Raw genomic sequence first — 21,978 nt, forward strand, 5'->3', positions numbered from 1 at the left:
GCTTCCTCTTTACAACTTGAGGGAAAAAAGTGAGATTTTTTTCCCATTAAGCACTACTGAGAATATACATTGTCTAATTGCTTTGTAATTCTTTTACAGTGTTATTTCTTCTAGACTATTGAGTAGGTGGAGAAAAATGTGTCACAAGGAAAACACTACCCACATCCTCAGGTCGAAGATCTGACCTAGCCACCTCTGGCCCTTCAAGGGGGCTTCTTATTTGATCCTTTGGGACTTGTGCAATGGGTTCAGCATCTCTTCAAAGATGGTGCCCTTGACATTGGAGCCTCACACGTTGGCTTCTTGGAAGTCACAGCCCAAGAGATCACAATTCTCTAAATTTTTTCCTGTTAGGGTTACTCCTTAAAGCTTACAGTTCTTCAGGTTTAGCCACACAAAGATTGATCCCTGTCATCTGGCTTCCCTCCATATCCACACCTTTCAAGTTAGCACCTTCCAAGTTGGCTTTAAGACCCAAAGGATCCTCAAAGTTGCACAGCTTCAGGGAGGCCCCATCCTCATTGGAACAAAGCATCTTCACCCCTTGCAGGTTGGCACAATCCAACACTGATCCAGAGAGGTCCGCTCGCTCGAGATTCTCACAGCAGAGATTAATGTGCGCGAGGTTGCAGTGACTTAGATTGGCTATCTTGAAGTTGATGTATGGAAGGTGTAAACCTTGAAATTTCTTAGACTTGTGAATGTTGGAAATTTCACCATTGGAAAGTTTCATACTTGGAAAAATTTCCTACTGATAGTAAGAACTCTATTGGAATGTGAACCCCCTTGGCATGGGAGGGTCATTCTCCTCCCTACTTAAGATTTCTTTAGGACAGAAACCTTTTGCTGAACAATGGAAAGGGCTTTGACCTATGCTTAAGCATAGAACAGGAAGTTCTTTGAGTCATGATTGATTTTAGAATTGATACAATAGAGATATTTGGAATGACAGAACCAGGTCTTGGAACTTCCAATCTCCACCCTACTCAGAGTAAAAGGATTTAGGAAGGGCTGCAGCAAGGATCAAGATTTAATTATTTGAGAATATGACCTTCAACAGACATGTGCAAAGGGACAGACCTCTGGGTGGTCCTGGGTTAAGCTAGAGCCACCATTGGCACAGGGAAGACATGGACAGTGAATGGTAGATGTGAGAACTGAGGGGAGGGAACTTAGATGGTTTCCTTAAAGATAGCGGGGTCTGAGGACTGAGGAAGTTCGAGAGGTTTTGCTCTGAGAGGTGGTGCTCTGAGAAGCTTGCTCTGAAGGAAGCTGGAGGTGGAGGCCCCTGAGACTGTTTCTCCAGTTTGGTCACGTGAGTGATAGGGACTGATCTCTTTTCTTTGACTCAGCTATCTAAGGGCTTGGGCCTTTTGGCCCAGCCTAAACAGAGGGGGTATTTAAGCCCTATTCCCTTCTCTCTCTCTCTCTCTCTCTCTCTCTCTCTCTCTCTCTCTCTCTCTCTCTCTCTCTCTCATATCTTTCTTCCTCCTGTTTGTAATTAAAAACTCCATAAAAGGTTGACTGCTGACTTGAGTTTTCATTTAGGAATTACATAGCTGAATTCCTTGGCGACCTTAAATTAATATATATCAGTCTTTTTAAGTGATTTCCTTGTCACAAAGTTCCAGAGGAGAAAGTTCAGCACCACTGAACTTTAGCCCCTGGCAATGCAATTCTGACTTGGTTGGCATGGCTAGCAGGAATTGGATGAACTCCTTCCAAGATATTGGGGAATGATCTTCTGGTGGTTGAGAATTCTTTATTGCCACTTCCAGATGTTCAATCAGCGGATCAATACCAAAAAAACCTGCCTTCTCCTAACACGCCCAATAAATTAATCATTTACAATAAGCTATCCATGATGGAGATGGTTCAAAATGGGTTCAAAATATTCAGGACTTCGATCAATTAGGAAAGATCCCTTGTGATCCTGTTTATTTCCCCAAGCACCTTTTCCTTAAACCTGTGGGCCAGCATACTGTCAGGTTCTTTATTCTCTAAAGTGCTCCTTGTGATTGTGAAGATTGTCCTCCTACATTTAGAGTCAGACAGTCTGAATGGGATCCTGTTGGTCCTTCAGATAGTTTCATATATGCTTTAGGGCCAATAAAGGGTTCCCCTTCATATACAAAGAGAACATTATCTCTGATCAAAGCAATGTCATCAATCAGTCCACCTTTTCCATTATACACATTTGTTGCTTTGATTCCAAGTTTATTGATGGCCACAGAAGGCAATTTTGACAAAGTTCCAAATACAGCGACTACCTTGCAGTTCTTGGGGCTGCCATTCAGGAACAGGGTGACCTGCCTCATCAGGTTACCTGCACCAGATCAGGAGGGAGCCGACCCCCCCTTTAACCCTCTCCCCTTACCCCACTAGGACCCAGAGGCAGCCCTCAGCCTGACCCGCCTTCCTGGGGGGTCCTTCTGCCCCAGACCCCAATACACACACACACCTGGAGATGTCCCCTTCCACTCTCCTCCCATTATTCTGTTCTATGGAATAGTGTTTGTTTCCTAATAAAGCTTCCTTTATATACATCATGGCCTTCATGGAAATAATTTGGTGATGAAGAAAATAAGGGCATGAATGAAAATAGGTAAAATGATACCTCCAAAACATTGTATTTCCCCTCAGTTTCTAAAAGTCTGGCCCCATTTTACATAAACATCCCTGGAATTATTAAGAAAGTACCTATAGTGGATATTTGTGTTTTAAAAAAAGACTAGAGCTAAGAACATTCATTTAAAAATTATTAATTTGTTTATTATATTAAAATTCCCAAGTATCTTCCACCCTCCTTCTCCTTCCCTATACTAGAGAAAGCATAATTTAATAAAAAAGATTTATATATATATATATATATATATATATATATATATATATATATATATATATATATACTATGTCTTGCTATTTTTCTTTTGTATCAGTTCTTTCCTTGGAAGTAGACATAAAAATATCATTCTTCAAACTATTTCTGTTGCTATTTATAATGGTCTCTTAGTTCTGCTCATTTTGCTTTCATGCATTTTTGGAATTATAAGATGTATGATTCCCTTTGTCAGAGAATGTTAGTAAATCTTTATCCTTAGGTGCTTTTCAGAAGAATCCTTGACAGCAAATAGCTCTGTCACAGGCCAATCAGGACCCTGTAGAGAAGGAGTTCTTAACCTTTTGTGTTTGATGAACTCCTTTGACTCCTTCTTAGAATAATGCTTTTAAATACATAAAATAAAACACATAGTGTTACAAAGGAAACCAATTATATGGAACTACCATTAAACATATTTAAAAGAAAACTTTAATCCAAAGTAATAACTACATCTAAACTAGGACACATTTCTCAAGAACTAGCCATCCTTCTAACATTAACAATGTATTTTCAAAATCTCCATAAAAAAATCATTGTTCTTTTGGTTTAAAGGAACTTGAGACATCATAGGATCATATAATTTAGAGCTAAAAATATATCTTAGAAGTTTTTCAATATCTTAAATGTTCATATGAAAACACGTTTTCCCAGATGGGTCATGTGATTTGTCCAAGGTCATGCAGCTGGTTAGTGGCAGAATTGAGAGTAGAATCCAGATGATCTGATCCTGAGCCCGTTGTAATTATCTTTTTACTGTGTTGGCTCTGAAGGCAAAAGCAAAATTCCTATTGAGGCCCTTTTCCAAAACGACAACATATATTACTTTCAGTTAGTTTAGACATAGGGCTAGGAGAGTACTCATGGAAGGTTGGAAAGGAGGATGCAAGTCTTCTCTCTGTGCAAAGGAGGGCACATAGTTAGTATGCAAAGAGAAGAATGATCCCTTTGGGAAACTGTTGCACATCGAATCCAATTATATTCTTTCACAGTTAGAAATCCTTAGAAAAACCAAAGCAGAGACTATGATTTTCATATTTATTGCCTTTGTGCCAAAAGATAATTGTGTTCACTGGACCAAAAATGCCTGAAGTCAAGTTTATCAGTTTCTTGGTATCAGAAGCCAGGAATGAAGAAGGGCTCTCTGGTGGAGGCAAACAAAGCTGATAAGTCACTTTGATAAGAGAAGTGGAGAATCATGCCAGCATCTTTGAAGGCATGAAGGCAGGGGTCCGGAAGATAACTTGAGTACTAGGGTTTGGTTCAATGTAGAGGGTGACCTTAGCAACAATGATTGGTTAGTTAGCAGATTTCAACAGTGCAATTTAAGTTCCTTGAAGGCAGAGAATGCCTTACTTTTATCTTTGTATCCTCCTTGCTTTATACAGTGTTTGGCACATACTAAATACTTATGAACTGACTGAATATTGTAAGAATGGAAGGAATGGATTACAAGTATTTATAGAGGCTGTGATGACCTATAATCTACTTCCCTTGTGCCTCAAATATGGTATGTGTAATTGCGTGTATATTTATGAGTATGTGTTGGAGGGGGCAGAAAAGGAATGTTTACCACTTTAATTCCATGATTCATATTGATTCAGGAAGTACATACAATATTTACAGGTATATAGAATTATGTCAGATATATTCTCATGCTTCTTATCTGAATTGGGCCAATTGAGCTTGCTGTGTTTTTAGTGGATAGCAAATGACATTGTTGGATACTAGAAACTCTCTTAACTTTTTCTATATGTTAACCAATTACTTAGTCCCTTTTTCAGTGTTATACATCAAAAAATGGCATGTCCACTGATCATTTAATACTTGTTTTAAATGTACCCATATTATTGGAATACCTTGGACTTGAGACACATCTAAGCTTGGTTTAAGATATTAAACTACAGTTCCTTCAGTGGTGGGGTAGAGCCCTAAAGAGAAGTCTCAATCCCTACCAAGTGGTTAGCCCCAACCTCAGGATTGAATCCTAGATCTATGTAGACCTAGGATTCCTTCTTGAAGCTTTTTAGTTGGTAAAGTGAGTAAATATCTAGCATACAAATGAACTTTAAAACATGATGTGATAGATCCAAGATGGTAGATTAGGGACAGTCATCTAGCTAATCTCTCAACATTCTCCTCCAGAAAACTTCAGAATAATGGCTCAAATCAAATTTTGGAATAATAGAACCAAGAGAAGGTCAGGGTGAGACCTGTTTGGGTTGAAGAAAACTTCAGATGTCCATAAGAGAAGTCTGTGGAATTGGGGTAAAGAGCTATCTGGAGCCCACATGAATGATGGTGGCCATAACAATGGTCAAAATAGCAGTAACTTTGGGAGTTCTAAGACCAGAGACAGCAGGTGTATCAGAAAACTTGTCAGAAGGGGGCAGCTAGGAAATTCAGTGACTTGAGAACCAGACTTAGGGACAGGAGGTCCTAGGTTCAAATATGGCCTCAGACACTTCCCATCTGTGTGACCCTGAGCAAGTCACTTAACTGCCATTGCCTAGCCTTTACCACTCTTCTGCCTTGGAACCAATGCACAGTATTGATTCCAAGATGGAAAGTAAGGGTTTAATATATATATATATATATATATATATATATATATATATAAAGAAAAATGAAAACTGGTCAGAAAGTGATTAAAGGAGACTCTTCACTGGAATTTAGTTCAGCTGTCACAGAGTGGCAACCCTATTACCCATATACAATTCTGAGAGTTCCAAGGTGAAGAGAAGTGCTGGTGATTAATTTCAAAGGAGCAAGAACCCTAGTCATATTACCAAAATCATCAGGAGCATTAGCACTTGTAGATGAAGGTGACCAAAGCACAGAGTAGGAGAACAGTGATAATACCTCTCCCAGATTTATGTTACTTTGGACGCACCAAAAGTTTGCATACCCTCAGTGATAACTTTGATAACAGCAGCACTAAAAAGTTAAAATTTGGGACAGTGCCTCCCCAATACCAGGTAAGTAGATCCCAGCTTTAATATAAGACATAAAGTGAAAAAAATAGGCAGGAAAATTGAGCAGGCCATGATAACAAAAGAATTTGACCACAGAATGTTACTACTGTGCCAAAGAAGACCAATATAAAAAATGAGATGACAACAATGTGAAAACAGCTACAAGTAAATCCTCAAAAAAAAAATTGGAACCATTCCCCCCAAAATAATCCTAAAAGAGCTAATAAATAAAAATTAGAACAGTAGAGGGAAAATGGGAAAAGAAATAAAAGTGATGCAAGAAAATTATGAAAAAAGAATAAAAAGCTCATAAAGAATCACATAAATAGTGAAGAATAATCCCTTCAAAAACTTAATTGGACAAATGGTAAAAAGCACAAAAATTATGGAAGAAAATCCTTAAACAGCAGAATTGGACAGACAGAAAAATAGGTAGAAATATTCACCAAACAAAATAATTGCTTAAAAATTAATATTGGACTAATGGAAGTGAAATATTCCATGTGGCATCACAAAACAAAACCAAGTCAAAAGTATGAGGAAATATAAAAGAAAATGTGAAATATATAATTGGAAAAACAGAAAATAGATTGAAGTGCAATAACAAGAATTATTAGAATACCTGAAAGTCATTAGAGAAGAAAGAACCTAGATATTCCAAGAAATTATCAAGGAAAATTGGCCTCATGTCTTATTTCCAGAAGGAAAAGTAGAAATTGAAGAAATCTATCAAACACCTTCTGAAAAAGATGCCAAAATTAAAACTACCAGTAAGATTATGCCAAATTTCATAGCCCCTATGTCAAGGAGAAATTACTTTGCTGGGCATAAAGAAACAATGCAAATATTACAGTCCAGATCACAAAAGATTTAGTGGCTTCCACATTAAGGGAGTGAAGAGTTTAGAATATGATATTTCAGAAGGCAAAGGAGGTAGGATAATAAAGAAGGATCATTTACCCAGAAAAACAGGATCTAATCTTTCAGAGGAAAATGGATATTTGATGAAAAAGAGGACTCATAAGCATTCTTGATGAAAATATCAGAGCTGAGTAGAAAATTTGACATTCAAAGAGAAGATTCAAGAGAAGTATAAAAAAATAAACATGATAGAATACTCATAAGGAATTTAATTTACTCAAAAAGTTTACATCAAGTTTCTCTGATAAAAATTTAATTTCTTAAATATATACTAATTCTAGAAATAGGAAATTTATTTTAAAAAATAAGATCCATTTAGCAATTAATAAATGGTCAAAGAATCTAAATGGGCATGTTTCAGAAGAAATCAAGTTTCTATAGTCATACAAAAATGTTCTAAATCACTATTTACTAGAGAAATGCAAATTCAAATAATTCTATGAAACAACCTCAGATATATCAGAAATTCTAAATACTAAAGGGAATGAGGATACTATTTGGAACTATTCCCAAAGGCCATAAAACTGGACCAAATTTTCTCTCATAAATGGTTCCCTATGTATATACATATATTCACACATATATATACAGATGTATACATATGCACACACATTCACTTCATTATAAAAATCAATCAGAAATGACAAATGCTGGAGACAATGAAGGAATTAGGTACAATAATGACTTGGAATAGTGAAGTGATCCAAAAATTTTGGTGAACAGTCTGGAATTCCAAACAAAGGGGTATTAAACTCTGAATTCCTTTTTATCCAGCAATACCACTACTAGGTTTGTATCCCAGAGATCAAAGAAAAGAGAAAGGATATACCTACAGAACTAAAGCACCTCTTTTTGCACTGGCAAAGATTTGGAAATAGATGGAATGCCATCAATTGGGGAATAGTTGAACAAATTGTGGCTTTTGACTGTGATGGAACACTACAATGATATAAAAATTTATTAGGGCTATTATTTCAGAATAAAGCATAGCAAGACCTATATAAACTAATGCAGAGGGAAATCAGAAGAAATGGGAGATCATTGTGCACAGTAACAGCAATGTTGTAATGATGATCAAATATAAAAGACTTGACTACTCTGATCAACAGAGTGAGCTTATGATGAAAAAAGTGCTATTCACCTCCAGAGAGAGAACTGATGAACACATGAGCACAAATTGAAGCATAATTTTCTTACTTTCTTTATTTGTCTTGCTTTTTTTTTGGCAACATGGTTAATATGGAAATATGTTTTGCATGATTTCACATGTATAATTAATATCATGTTGTTTGCCTTCTAAATGGGTAGAGGAGGTGTGGAAGTGAGAGAGAGAATCTGGATCTTGAATGTAAAAAATTATTATTTAAAATGTTTTTAAAGTAGAAAATGTTTAAATATGTCATGGTGAAAAATTAATTCTGTCAATTCTTCCTTGTCTTAATTTATAAAACACATGGGTAGGATTAATTAATCTTCAAGGTCATTTTGATCCTAACAAGCTCTGACGCAGGCTGAACAAGTTTATAAAGATGCATTCCTTTATTCCTAGCCAAGACTAGATTGGGAAACAAAGAATGCCCTGATGATTCATGAGTCTCCAGGAGAAATTTAGAACTGAAACCAATTTCAAATAGCATCTTCGAGAAATAAAACAAAGTTCATTATCACTGACAAGAGAACTATCAAAAAGACCTTGGCCAGACTACAAGATATATTAGTGATAAGATAAGCATAATTATCATTTAAAATTTTTTGAAATCCTTAACTTCTGTTTTAGAATCAATATTTGTATTCTTTCCAAGGCAGAAGAGGAATAAAGGCTAGGCAATGGGGGTTAAGTGACTTGCCCAAAGCCAAATAGCTAGGAAGTATCAGAGATCAAATTTGCACCCAGGAACTCCCACCTCTAGGACTGGCTCTCAATGCACTGACCCAGCTAGCTGCACCAATAGGCAGAATTATTAATGAATACAAAGATGAAATAAACACATTACTAAAAATGACTGATGTAGAATTTGGAATGCATTGGATGTTTCCATGTGGCTGTTTTGTATAGGTCACACCCAAACATTATATTGGAAGGTTAAATCTTTACAATATACCTTTGAAAATTTTTATTTTCCTTAGAGTTACAGTGTGCTTTTAAATTTGTCTTCCTCTGACTTCTGCATCATGAGTTATTAATTACTAAGCTAATTCTTATTCCCACCAGTACCTCCAACATCTGTGCCTGGACTTCACGGGGATAAAATGAGGCCAGATTTTTACACAGGGAATGTGTAGGCAAAGTTTAAAGTTTGCATGTATTCTTATGAAAGCTTTTTAAATTTAAAAGTAAATTATAAGTTTTCAAAGACGTGAGAAACCATTCAACCACCAATGGCAAATATGTGAAAGCTAAATGTTACACAGAATTTTTATTTTTCCTGAATCTTAGAGGAAAGAAGCAGCTTTGAGATCACTCGAAGAAGATATTGCAAATGCCATTGTCTTCACATGAAATAATACCCAGTGGCTTAGGTATTGCTCAGTTTGAAACCTAAACAGTTGCTGTCTCCATTACCTAGGTAACTTCAATGCAGGCAGCAGTTAGAGTAAAAGGGGCAATGCAGTTTAAATAGTTTAACATGTAACATCTTAGCTACAAGTTAATTAGATAGTTACTAGGTTCATATGACAAACAAACAAACAAATAAAAAAAATGTCCAATAGAAAAAGGAAGAGCCATAACAAAGAAAGGGTAATTAGAATGCCATCCCAGGTTACCAAAATTTAGAGAATGCTGACAGAAGCAGTATCCAATCCCTAAGCAGTTAGCAACCTCATCTTGTCCAAGGGCAGGACCATACTCTCAATTGGCGTTGTGCTGGGGGCAGGCTACTCCCTTCTCTAGAGAGTAGATTGCTAGATTTTCGTTGTGAGAATTTACCGGTCAAAAATCAGTAAACACAGCAATCATAGCTTAATATATTGTTATGTTGTCTAGACATAAAAAAAGTAGTTGGAAAAAATGTTAGTAATGCAGATTAAGCTTTAAAAAATGAATCTATCTTCCCCCAAGAGAACCATTAAAACTAATTTAACAACACATCCCTGCTCAGAACCCAACTTCCCAACAACAACTAGCCCTTTAGTAGATTTGATTGTGTATCTTCCAAAAATGTTCTTCCCCTCTTAGAAGGCCAAATCCTGGATAAGTGTCCAAACTTCCCTTTTTTCCTTTCCAAGTCCCAGAAGTAGCTAAGTGGCAACCTAAAAACAATAATGGACTTTGAAATCAGAAAGACATGATTTTTAATCCTATTTCTGATACTTATTATGTGTGACCACAAAAAAAGTCACTTTAGTGCTTTAAACCTCAGTTTCTTTTATGTATAAAATAAAGAAAATAATACCACATACTATACAGCGTTGTTGTGAGAATCAAGTGAGAGAGTACGTATAAGCTGCACTGTAAAATTTAAAGTGTTATTTAAATACTATCATCATCCTATCCTCAGGTGAAGAAATTCCTCATTATAGGTCTAGAGGACTCAAAAGGAATGATGAATAAGTCTTTTCTCTGTTTCCTGGTTTTAAAGTATTGGGGTTTTTTATTCATTGATGATTTGGTGGCTTCATTACTGTACATTCACATGGTAAAATTTCCAAAATTAACTAGGAAGTTACTAATTGACTTTCTAAAATCTCTATCTGCTGCTATCAGTTAACTAAGATGTTAGTGGGTAGAATTTTGGTCTTGGAGTCAGGAAGACATGAATTTAAATCCACAAATTTGATTTCAGATACTAGCTGTGTGATGGTAGACAAGTCACTTATATTGACTTCAGTTGCCTCAACTATAAAACATGATAATAATAATATTCACTTGAAGAATTGTTGTAAAGCTCAAATAAGATAAGGGTTACTAGAGCGCTTAACACAGTTTCTAACAAGTAGACCATACTATATAAAAGTTTATTCCCTAAGGTGGAGTTAAGATGGCAGCATAGAAGTAGCAAAACTGAAAGTCCTTCTTTACCAATCACAAACTAAATGCTCCGAGGGGACTGAAAACCAAACCTAACAACAAGACAGAGCCAAGGAACCCTCCTGCTGGACTCAACTTAAAAGGTACACCCCCCCCACCCCCCACCCCCGCCAAAGCCAGAATTCGAGAACACTCCAGTTTAAGGGAAAGGAAGAAGGAAGGTCCTGGGATACCCTCCCCCATGTAGACCTCTAAGACTCCAGCTGTAGCTGGAACCTCTGAGCGGTCAATGGTGCTAGGTTGGAGAGAGAACTTTGTGGGCAAAGCTGTGCCAGTCTCAGAGCATCCAACACAGGCAGTAGGGAAACATTTGGAGAAGAAAAGCAGAGCTCAGAGCTGGCAGCAGTTATAGCAGCAGAGATACTCCATATTTTCCCCCCACCTTCCCAAGGTTTTGGCCTCAGGGCACATCCAGCAACCCAGCCAGACTTAATCCCATAAAAGCCTATAGAGGGCAGGGAAGCTCAAGCTACAGGACCCCTCCCCCAAAGACTGCACTGAGAGATTTACTGACAAAACTCCAAGGGTGAAGGCAGAAAGAAAAGCCCCAAAAATATGAGAAGAGCAAGAGCTCAGGCAACTGCAAGGAGTAAAGAAGGAGTAAATATGAGCAAACAATAGAAAAAGAATAAAGAAATTACAATTGACAGCTTCTATATAGGCAATGAACAAAGAGCAAACAGAAGCGAGAAGGATGATGGAATACCAAGCGAAAAAACAGAAAACCCAGTGAATTGGATACAGGCTCTGGAAGAACTCAAAATACAATTCAAAACACAATAAAGAGAGGCTGAAAACAACTGGGAAAAGAACTTAAAAACTAAGATAAGTCATGTGGAAACAGAGGCACTTGAACTAAAATAAGAAAATAGTGTCTTCAAAGCCAAAATTAACCAACTTGAAAATGAGGCAAAGGAGATGAAAGATGAGACAATGAAGATGAAAAATGAGGCAAAGAGGATGAAAGATGATCTCCAAAGAAAATCAGATCAGGAGAAGGATGAACAAAAAGCCAGGGATGAAATCCAGTCTTTAAGAACCAGAATACAACAACTAGAATCAAGTGACTTCACAAGGTAGCAGGACACTATAAAACAAAATCAAAAGAATGAAAAAATTGAGGAAAAGATAAAACATCTCATTCACAAAAGAGAAGATTTAGAAAATCTTTCCAGGAGAGACAACTTAAGAATCATTGGTCTACCAGAGGACCATGACAAAAGAAAAATCCTGGACATCATACTACAGGAAATTATCCAAGAAAACTGCCCCAATATTCTAGAACAAGAGGGGAAAGTGGATATTGAAAGAATCCACAGATCACCTCCTGTACTTAATCCCCAGCTGACATCACCCAGGAACGTTATAGCGAAATTCAAGAACTATCTGACCAAGGAAAAAATATTACAAACTGCTAATAAGAAGTCATTCAGATACCATGAAACCACAATGAGGATAACACAGGATCTGGCTGCATCTACACTGAAGGAATGAAAGGCATGGAATATGATATTCTGGAAAGCAAGGAAACTAGGTTTACAACAAAGTATCTATTACTCGCAAAAAATGACTATATTTTTACAGGGGAAAGTATGGTCATTTAACAAAATAGAAGAACTCCAAGCATTTGTAAATAAAATATAAGACCTGAACAGAAAATTTGATGCCCAAGCACAGAACTCAAGAGAATCTTCAAAAGGTAATTAAAAAAGAGGGGGAAAAAGAAAAACAAAATAAAACAAACAAAAAAATGAACCCCAAATCTTTTTTAAGAGACCCAATAAGTTAAAATGATAGGTATACCTATAAGAAAAGAGGTCATTGGTAACTCTTAAAAAATGTTATTATCACCTGGGCAGCTAGAAGAATTACACTTAGAGGGAACAGTGACAAAGAGTATAGGATGAAATGCCAAGACCGAAATATGTATATGGATATATGTATGCATAAATACATATATATGGTGTGTGTATAACAAGCAAACTGACAAAAATCACATGATTATCTCAATAGATGCAGAAAAAGCCTTTGATAAAATACAGCACTCATTCCTATTGAAAACACTAGAAAGAAAATAGAAGGGCCTTTCCTAAAAAAAAATAGACAGTATATATCTAAAACCATCTGCAAACATCATCTGCAATGGGGACAAACTAGAAGCCTTTTCAATAAGATCAGGAGTGAAACAAGGATGCCCATTATCACCTCTATTATTTAACATTGTACTAGAAACACTAACTGTAGTAATTAGAGAAGGAAAATAAAATGAAGTTATTAAAATAGGCAATGAGGAGACCAAGCTATCTCTCCTTGCAGATGATATGATTGTCTACTTAAAGAATCCCAGAGAACCAAACAAAAAGCTAGTCAAAATAATCAATAACTTTAGCAGGGCAGGATACAAAATAAACCCACGTAAGTCATCAGCAATTCTATATATCTCCAACACATCTCAGCAGCAAGAATTAGAAAGAGAAATTCCATTTAAAATCACCCTAGACACTATAAAATACTTAGGAATCTATCTGCCGAGACAAACACAGGAACTATATGAACACAACAACAAAAAACTCTCCGTAGAATTAAAACTAGATATAAACAATTGGAAAAACATCGACTGCTCATGGGTAGGAAGAGCTACATAATAAAAATGACAATCCTACCCAATTAATTTACTTATTTAGTGCCATACCCATTGAACTACCAAAAAACTTTTTACTGAATTAGAAAAAAACATAATAAAGTTCATTTGGAAAAACAAAAGATCAAAGATATCCAGGGAAATCATGGGGAAAAAATACAAAGGAAGGAGGGCTTGCAGATCTTCCTAGATCTTGCAGGCTTCCCAGATCTCAAACTATGCTGTAAAGCAGTGGTCATCAAAACAATTTGGTACTGACTAAGAGACAGAAAGGAAGTTCAGTGGAACAGACTTGGGATAAGTGACCTCAGGAAGACAGCCTATGATAAGCCCAAAGATCCCAGCTTTGGGGACCAAAACCCACTATTTGATAAAAACTGCTGGGAAAATTGGAAGACAATATGGGAGATATTAGGTTTGGATCAAAATCTCACACCCTACACCAAAATAAACTCAGAATGGGTGAATGACTTGAATATAAAGAAGGAAACTCTAAGCAAATTAGGTGAACACAGAATAGTATACATGTCAGATCTTTGGGAAAGGAAAGACTTTAAAACCAAGCAAGAGCTAGAAAAAAAATCACAAAATGTAAAATCAATAATTTTTATTACATCAAATTAAAAAGTTTTTGTACAAACAAAACCAATGCAACCAAAATTAGAAGGGAAGCAACAAATTGGGAAACAATCTTCCTAACAAAACCTCTGATAAATGTCTTATTACTCTAATCTGTAACAAGCTAAACCAATTGTACAAAATCATCAACTTACTCTCCAACTGATAAATGGGCAAGGGACATGAATAGGCAATTTTCAGTTAAAGAAATCAAAACTATTAATAAGCAATTGAAAAAAAAAGTGTTCTAAATCTCTTATAATCACATAAATACAAATCAAAACAATGCTGAGGTATCACTTCACACCTACCATATTGGATAACATGACAGCAATGGAAAGTAATGAATGCTGAAGGGTATGTGGCCAAGTTGGGACATTAATGCATTGCTGGCGGAGTTGTGAATTGATCCAACCATTCTGAAGGGCAATTTGGAACTATGCCCAAAGGGTGCTAAAAGACTGTCTGCCCTTTGACCCTGCCATAGCACTGCTGGGTTTGTACCTCAAAGAGATAATAAGGAAAAATACTTGTATAAGAATACTACATAGCTGTGCTCTTTGTGGTGGCCAAAAATTGGAAAATTAGAGGATGCCTTTCAATTGGGGAATGGCTGAACAAATTGTGGTGTCTGTTGGTGATGGAATACTATTGTGCTCAAAGGAATAATAAAATGGAGGAATTCCATGGGAACTGGAATGACCTCCAGGAATTGAGGCAGAGCAAAAGGAGCAGAACCAGGAGAACATTGTACACAGAGACTGATACACTGTGGTACAATCGAATGTAATGTACTTCTCCATTAGTGGCAATGCAGTGATCCTGAACAAGTTGGAGGAATCTATGAGAAAAAACATAATCCACATTCAGAGGGAAAACTGGGAGTAGAAACAGAGAAGAAAAACAACTGCTTGATTACATGGGTGGAGGGGATATGAGTGGGGATGTAGACTCTAAATGAACATACTAATGCAAACACCAACAACATGGAAATAGTTTCTGATCAAGGACACATGTAATACCCAATGAAATTGGGCATCGGCTGTGAAAGGGTGGGGGGAAGGGAAGGAGGGAAATAATGTGATTCTTGTAACCAAGAAATAATGTTCTAAATTGACTAAATAAATTAATTTTTTTAAAAAAAGCTTATTCCCTCCTCCTTACCACTGCCCAAGGGCTTTGCACATAAAGATATTTGAGTTGCTACTTCAACAGACTTGGATGTGGTGAAGTGTTTTTGCTTGTTTTTTTAAAGAATTTGATATTTTCTATTATTTTAATTTTTTATTCTCCTCTTAAGTTCTATATTCTGGTGCTGATTTATTACTTTATTTGAAGACTTATCTATTTCTTTAGTCTATCATAACTATAAGAAAATATTCTGGCCCTTTGTGAGTTCGCAACCAATATTCAGCTATGATAATGATGAAGAGAAGAAGACACATTAATCAGATCTTCCTCATGTCTACTCTGTTAAAAATCACTGGGGTAGGTGCTAGGAAGACAAGCCACAAAGAATGAAGCAATCTCTATTCAAAAGGAAAACTTCAGTTTTCAAAGCATTGCCTCCAAAACAATGCTTTAGCTTAGAGAGAGCAGTATAATTTTTTTTAATAATTACTCATATGCAAAAGCAAAGTTCTTGGTAAGATTTCTTTAATGCATCTTTCCTTTTTTTTTTTAAGAGTAGGGAGGTTGGGGGCAGCTAAATGGCTCAGTGGATTGACAGCCAGTACCAGAGACAGGAGATCCTTTGTTCAAATCTGACCTCAGATTCTTCCTAGCTGTGTGAACCTGGGTAAGTCACTTCACCCCCATTGCCTAGCTCTTACCAGTCTTCTGCCTAGAACCAATATGCAGTACTGACTCTAAGATGGAATGTAGGGGTTTTAAAATAATAAAATAAAGAGTAAGGAGGCAACAGGGGAAGAGAAAATTAGTTCTTTATTATGTACAGAAAAGTATGCAGAATCAGTCATGCCTGAAAAACATTTCAAAAAATCTAAAAGAAATATATGATTACTTAGTCATGGCTAAAATATAGAGTATCAGTCAAGAGGAGAGGAGTTAAGTGATCTTAGGAGTAAGATGCTAATAACAAGAAGGGAAATTATATATTATACAGAATAAAATGGTATAAAATGAAACCAGTATGATTACAAAAGGAGTGTTTAGATAAACTTAGATTTTAGTAATAGACCTAAATAATCTCTTACTACTAACAAAATTACTTCATATATTTGCATGAATTCAAGTTTCTAGGTCTAGATAAATGACATTCAGGACTCTATGAAATTTCCAAAGGGATCAGAAAAGCACTATCAGGAATAGTTTCAAAACTCTGGGTGATAGAAAATTGGAGAGGGGCAACTGCTACTTTGATTTTTAAATTATTTTTAAAAAAAGGTAGTGTGATGTCATTATTTTCAGCAAAATTCGGGGGCAGGGGGAAACCAGTTTACTTAAAAGCATTTTCCAGCTACTGGGAGAAAGTATTCCAAAAGAGTTCAAAAAGAATAATATATACTAAATAAACATCTATATTTGATTTTCAGAATTACTAGATTGTCAGATCAATGAAATACTGTAAATATAGCATTGATTTTAATTTTAGCAAAGCATTTGAAAAACTACTTAATATGTCCATTCTTGGGCTGGGGAAAAAAACCCATTAATGATAATATGGTGTTACAGGAATTTTTTAAATTATTCCAATCTTTTTGGAAAACAATTTGGAATTATGGGGAAAATGGATATGAGGTTACCATTCAAGATGTGTTGGCAATTCTTAGATCTGTTTGATGTGTTCATTTGTTTGCTTCACTCCCAGCCCCAGCCTCCTTTTATAAACAAGGCTCATAGTGGATAAGGGTGAAAGCACATATAGAAATAACTATGGTGTAAATAATATATTTTTTGAATGTTCAAAATGTAATAGTGACATAGCCTCCCTAAGCCTCAATTTCCTTTTCTGTAAAATGAGAGTATTGGACTAGATGACATCAGAGGTTCATTCTAACTCAATCAATGATCCAATAAGCACATCTTCAATCACAGACACATTCACACATATAAATAATCACACATTCAGCACTCTTTAGTAATACCCTGCCCCTCAAAGCTAGGAAGCAGCAATCCAATCTCCAACACTGAAAAATCCCAAGTTTTGGTTTATGTGCTGTCAGCCTTACTGCCTCCAGACAAGGACCACAGTTGATTTATGGCTATGGCCACAGCTAGGTTAAGTGTGAGATTTAAAGCCTGCCAACTGTTTGTCCCTGAGCTCTCAGGGCTTCTCTGCTCTGGAGCTGTAAACAGTCATCAGTTGTAAAAGCCTAGAACCAATGAGAGTGGTCTAAAGTGGGGGAAGGGGAGGAAAAAGTCAGGGATCTGGTCCAATATCCTATTAAAAGCCTTCTGGCTCAATCCCCCGGGAACAAATAGAACTCCTAAAGCTGGGGAGGAGAGGGTGATAGGATAAAAGATTTAGAGCTGGAAGGAACCTTAGAGGTCATCTCCACATTTCTTGTAAATGCCACTTTCTTTCCACTACTAATACCCTGTACTTCAAGCTCCCACCACCTATTGTGATTCTTTTCTAAGGATGCTTACTCCTTAGAGCATTTCTCCTCTTCCATCCATCTGGTATATCATTTACCTCCCAGATTTTTAAATCTAGTTGAACATCTCATTAGGAAAAAGTACCAAAACATATGCATATTCAATTACTTATAAATTATATAAATGTTATACATGTATTATTATGCTAATATTTATGCCCCATTCATAAAATTCACATGTAAATGGATAATTTTAAAGGATACTTGATCTTGGATGATAAGAGAGAGTCACTGGAGATCATTGAGTAAAAGAGTGACATCAGGGTTTAGGAATAATAATTTGTCAGCTCTATAAAAATGAATTGGAATGGAGAGAGAGATTCAGGGTAAGGAAGCAAATAAAATAGCTCAGCTCAGGGATAATGAGAATTGAATGAGAGTAGCAGGACTGTGGATGGAGGAAAGGAATACTTTGGAGGAAAAAATCAATAAAACTTAGCAATTGATTGGATATGTGAAGGGAATGAGAAGTTAAAGATGATACTAAGGTTGAAGATATGGATACTTAGAAGGATAGTATCAATAGGATCGAAGAATATAAGAGAAATGGGTTTTGGGGAGAAGGCAGTGTAGTGTGATCTACAGTGTATTTTGTAATATATTCTTGCCTGCTCACCCTGGGTAACTGACTCACTACCATGGAAAAGGAAAGTTGGAGATGTGGCTATTATTCAGTGGTAACTGAACAGGAGGAAACTCACCATGAAGGGAACCTACCACAGCAACAAGGTGATCTGGGGACATTGATGATGCTCCTCTGGAAATTTTGTTTGCAATGTGGTTCTGAAGATCCTCAGAAGCTAATGCCTTGAAGCCAAAGGGCTTTTTGCCTAGGTACTTGCACAACTACAGAAGGCCATCAATAGGATAGGTTGGAATAGAGAAATACTATTTCCTAAGCAGTGAATTAGAGTGGCTTAATTGTTTAGCCAAACCCTAGGAATAACTATTATGGGGACAGTTGCCTTTGATTCATCTTCACAACCTCTAATATTCTGCCCCTTATGATCCTGCTCAAAACCACTAGGGGTATAAGCTTTTACATGGAAAATAATATCTCTACATAGCATTAATATAATTTTTTTCTAAAGCACAGATCTAAAAAAAATCATCACTCTTTAAGAACCTTCATTGGTTCACAATTACCTCTGAAATAAAATACAATCTTCTCAGTTTCTCATTTAATGGCTTTCACAATATTTTCCATCCTTATTTCACATTTTCGTCATTCATACTTTTTATATTTCAACCCAATTGATCTGGTAGGGGTTCCTCAAATCAAATATTCCATCACCTGCCTTATTGTCTGTAAGTAAGATTGTCCCATTGCCTGGAATGTCTTCCCATCTCACTTAAGTCCTGTTCCAACTTAGGTGGTACTTTGAATTTTTTTTAATTTTCCAGATTACATGATGATGCAGTTTTCAATAATTGTTTACTGACATTTTGCAATCCATGCTTTCTCCTTCCCTCTCACCCTGCCTTCTCCCCAACATGGCAAATAATATAATACACATTGTATGTCTATTATTATATAATTCGTATTTGCATGTCCCTCCTGCTATGAAAGAAGATACATATAATTTACACTAGAGAAAATTCATGGAGAAAATAAAATGAAGAATGGTATGCTTCAATCTGCATTCAGATTCAGTTTGGAGGTGGCAGAAAGCCTTTTTGTCAGGAGCAACTTAGAGTTGTTCTGGATCCCTGCATTGCTGAAAATAGTTAAGTCATTCACATGTGGTACTTCTTATATAAAAGCTTTTATGATGATCTCCTATTCTTTGAATTTACCATTTTTATTAAATTTTACTAAATTTAGTACAAACCCAGTCTTTAGTAGAATGTCTGACCCTTGAGGGGCAAGGGCTATTTTTGATCTGGCTTTGTAGTTTCAACTTCGAAATAGTGCTTTGTGCATAGTAGATAAGAAATGATTAATAAATTACTAAACTGAATCAAGAAATTGAAGTCCAGAGAAACTAAATGACCAAAGCCACCCAAATAGTAATAAAGCTGGCATTTTAACTTCAAGTCTTCTGACTCAAATCTAGTATTCTTTCCCAAATCACATTCTGTATCATAACCTGGTCCCAGAGAGACATCAATTTGTAAAGTAGCCCAACCCAACTCAAAGTAAGCTTTGGATGGGGAAGAGGAGTACAAGGTATAAATCAATCCTGAACTACCTCAGAGTAGTCCTTTGAAAGCTGAAATAAAAATGAATCAGAGAGAACTTTGCTTTTGTGTTGCTTTTGCCTTAGTATACTTCTCAGTCTGCTACCCAAAAGTTTTCCTGATCTTGTCCCAATTCACTGATTTTATCTTTCCTTTTGGGACCTTGAATCTATGTAGTAGATATCTTGGATGTCCATTTATTTGCACATTAGAATGTCCATTCTGTGATAGAAGGGACCAAAATTTTGCCTTTAACATGGTGCTTGGAGCATATTAAATACATTTAAAATGTTTCTTGATTGAACCTATTAAGATTAAAAATTTCTAGAGATTGTATCTTAATTCATAATTATTTACTAAATAATAAAAAGTAGTCCAGAAAAAGAAAAGTCCTCTAGCTGTGTGTGGCTGGCCATTCTCTTGGTAGCCACTTCCAAGAGCCAGGTTAAGGGTCATTGTCTTCTCACTCAGAATTCCCAGTAAAAAAGCCCCCACTTCCTCCCACTACTTCAGCTTATCTTCTTAGAGACATCTCTTTCCAATGTCCCTCCAACTGGAGGACTCTGACCTCACTCTGGCCAAGAGGTGGGTCTTCCCCTATGCCAGAGAGTAAGGAGACTTTTAGAATGGCTGCAGAGTGCATATGCCCTCCCACTAACTTTCCTCTACTCCACTACCACATGTAGGTTATTTACAGATAAACAACAGGATTTGTTTGCATTCTTATTCAACCAGAGGGTGGGGTAAGAAACAGAGTTCATTTTGTCTTCTAATTAAATCTTCCTCCCTTTCGAAAATCTAAAGTGTGCCTTGGGGTGCCAATGCAAGGGGTACAGGCTAGTGTTAAATTTCCACAGACCTAATCAATTCACTCATAAAGTAGTCTCTAACCTAGAGTATATCTTTCTCTCTTCACTTCTTTGACAATCCTGGCTTTGAACTCCTTTTTATGACCTAGCAAAATGTAATCACCTGCTGCTTAGATTCCATTCCCTCACACCTGTGTTGTGTTTGTCAAGACTAACACCTAAACAGGTTGTGTTATAGCTGCTTTCCTCGCCTCAGGGTGCTAAGGTCGCTCCCAGGCTCCACACAAACCAACAAACTCATTCATTCTAAATCCCTGCATGTCCAATACACAATGCCGACTATAAAAATGGAAGTTGATTAAAAAAAAAAAAACTGGAAAAAGCAACATGTTTACAGTCAAGGTATCACAACAAGCAGGGACAGCATAGGTCAGCATTTCTAGCCTTGAGATACTATTTTTCAAAACTGAGAATACTATGTATAGCAAGGGCATCAGAACTCACTTATAGGATTCAGGAAAGTGGCATAAAATCTAAATAATAAAGATTTCCTAAGGCATATTTGTCATCAAATATATTTAGCTGTCAGATGAAATTCTTATCCAACATTTGTACATTCAAAATTTAATCATAAGTAAGAAATATTCATAGTACAATGATGGCAGCATTTCTTTCCAGACTGCTTGCCTTCATCAACTTTATTTCTTTGTATGTTAATGTTTATCATTCGACTATTACTACGTATACAGTATAAATATGCAATTACACAGCAGGTTTGCTCAAAGCTGGAAAAAGTCCCTCTCGGTGGGAAGATAATTTTTAAAATCAAAGCTATTGTTAGTTATTTCTGTGTTAGCTCTGTCTATATAATTCTCTACAAGTAACTTGGTCCTTTCATAATGGACTCCCTAACCTATCCCTTCAAAAAAAAATCAATGTAATAGAATGGTACTTTTAGATCTGTTATTGTTCAATCTTTATGAAATGAAGTCCTTGACCAGGATTATCTTTTTTATTCCTTATTTTAATTTAGGGGGTGACCATTGTCTCAGATATCAATGATTTAAGCTTTGATAGTTGCGATGGAGAATTCCTACAGTATTCAATATTTCTGTTCTATTTCTTCTTCTAAGTATGGTGGTCATGTATAAATATCAGGATAGCAATTACATAATGTTCCCCTGAGAAAAAGAGTGAATATGGAGAATGATACCCAGGTTTGACAATTCTAAAGAGATTATCATAAATCCAAATCAGGAAAGTGAACTCCAAAATGTGAAATGAGATGGCTGCCAAGATTTCTTC

At 36.3% G+C, this 21,978-nt stretch overlaps 1 pseudogene; it reads right to left on the reverse strand.

The window, feature by feature from the left end:
* Nucleotides 1-216: 216 nt before the first annotated feature.
* LOC100010984 (BTB/POZ domain-containing protein KCTD9-like) lies at nucleotides 217-2,318 on the reverse strand (annotated as a pseudogene).
* Between the last annotated feature and the right edge of the window lie 19,660 nt (nucleotides 2,319-21,978).

Source organism: Monodelphis domestica, chromosome 6 (genome assembly GCF_027887165.1).
Source record: "Monodelphis domestica isolate mMonDom1 chromosome 6, mMonDom1.pri, whole genome shotgun sequence".
Lineage (NCBI taxonomy): Eukaryota > Metazoa > Chordata > Mammalia > Didelphimorphia > Didelphidae > Monodelphis > Monodelphis domestica.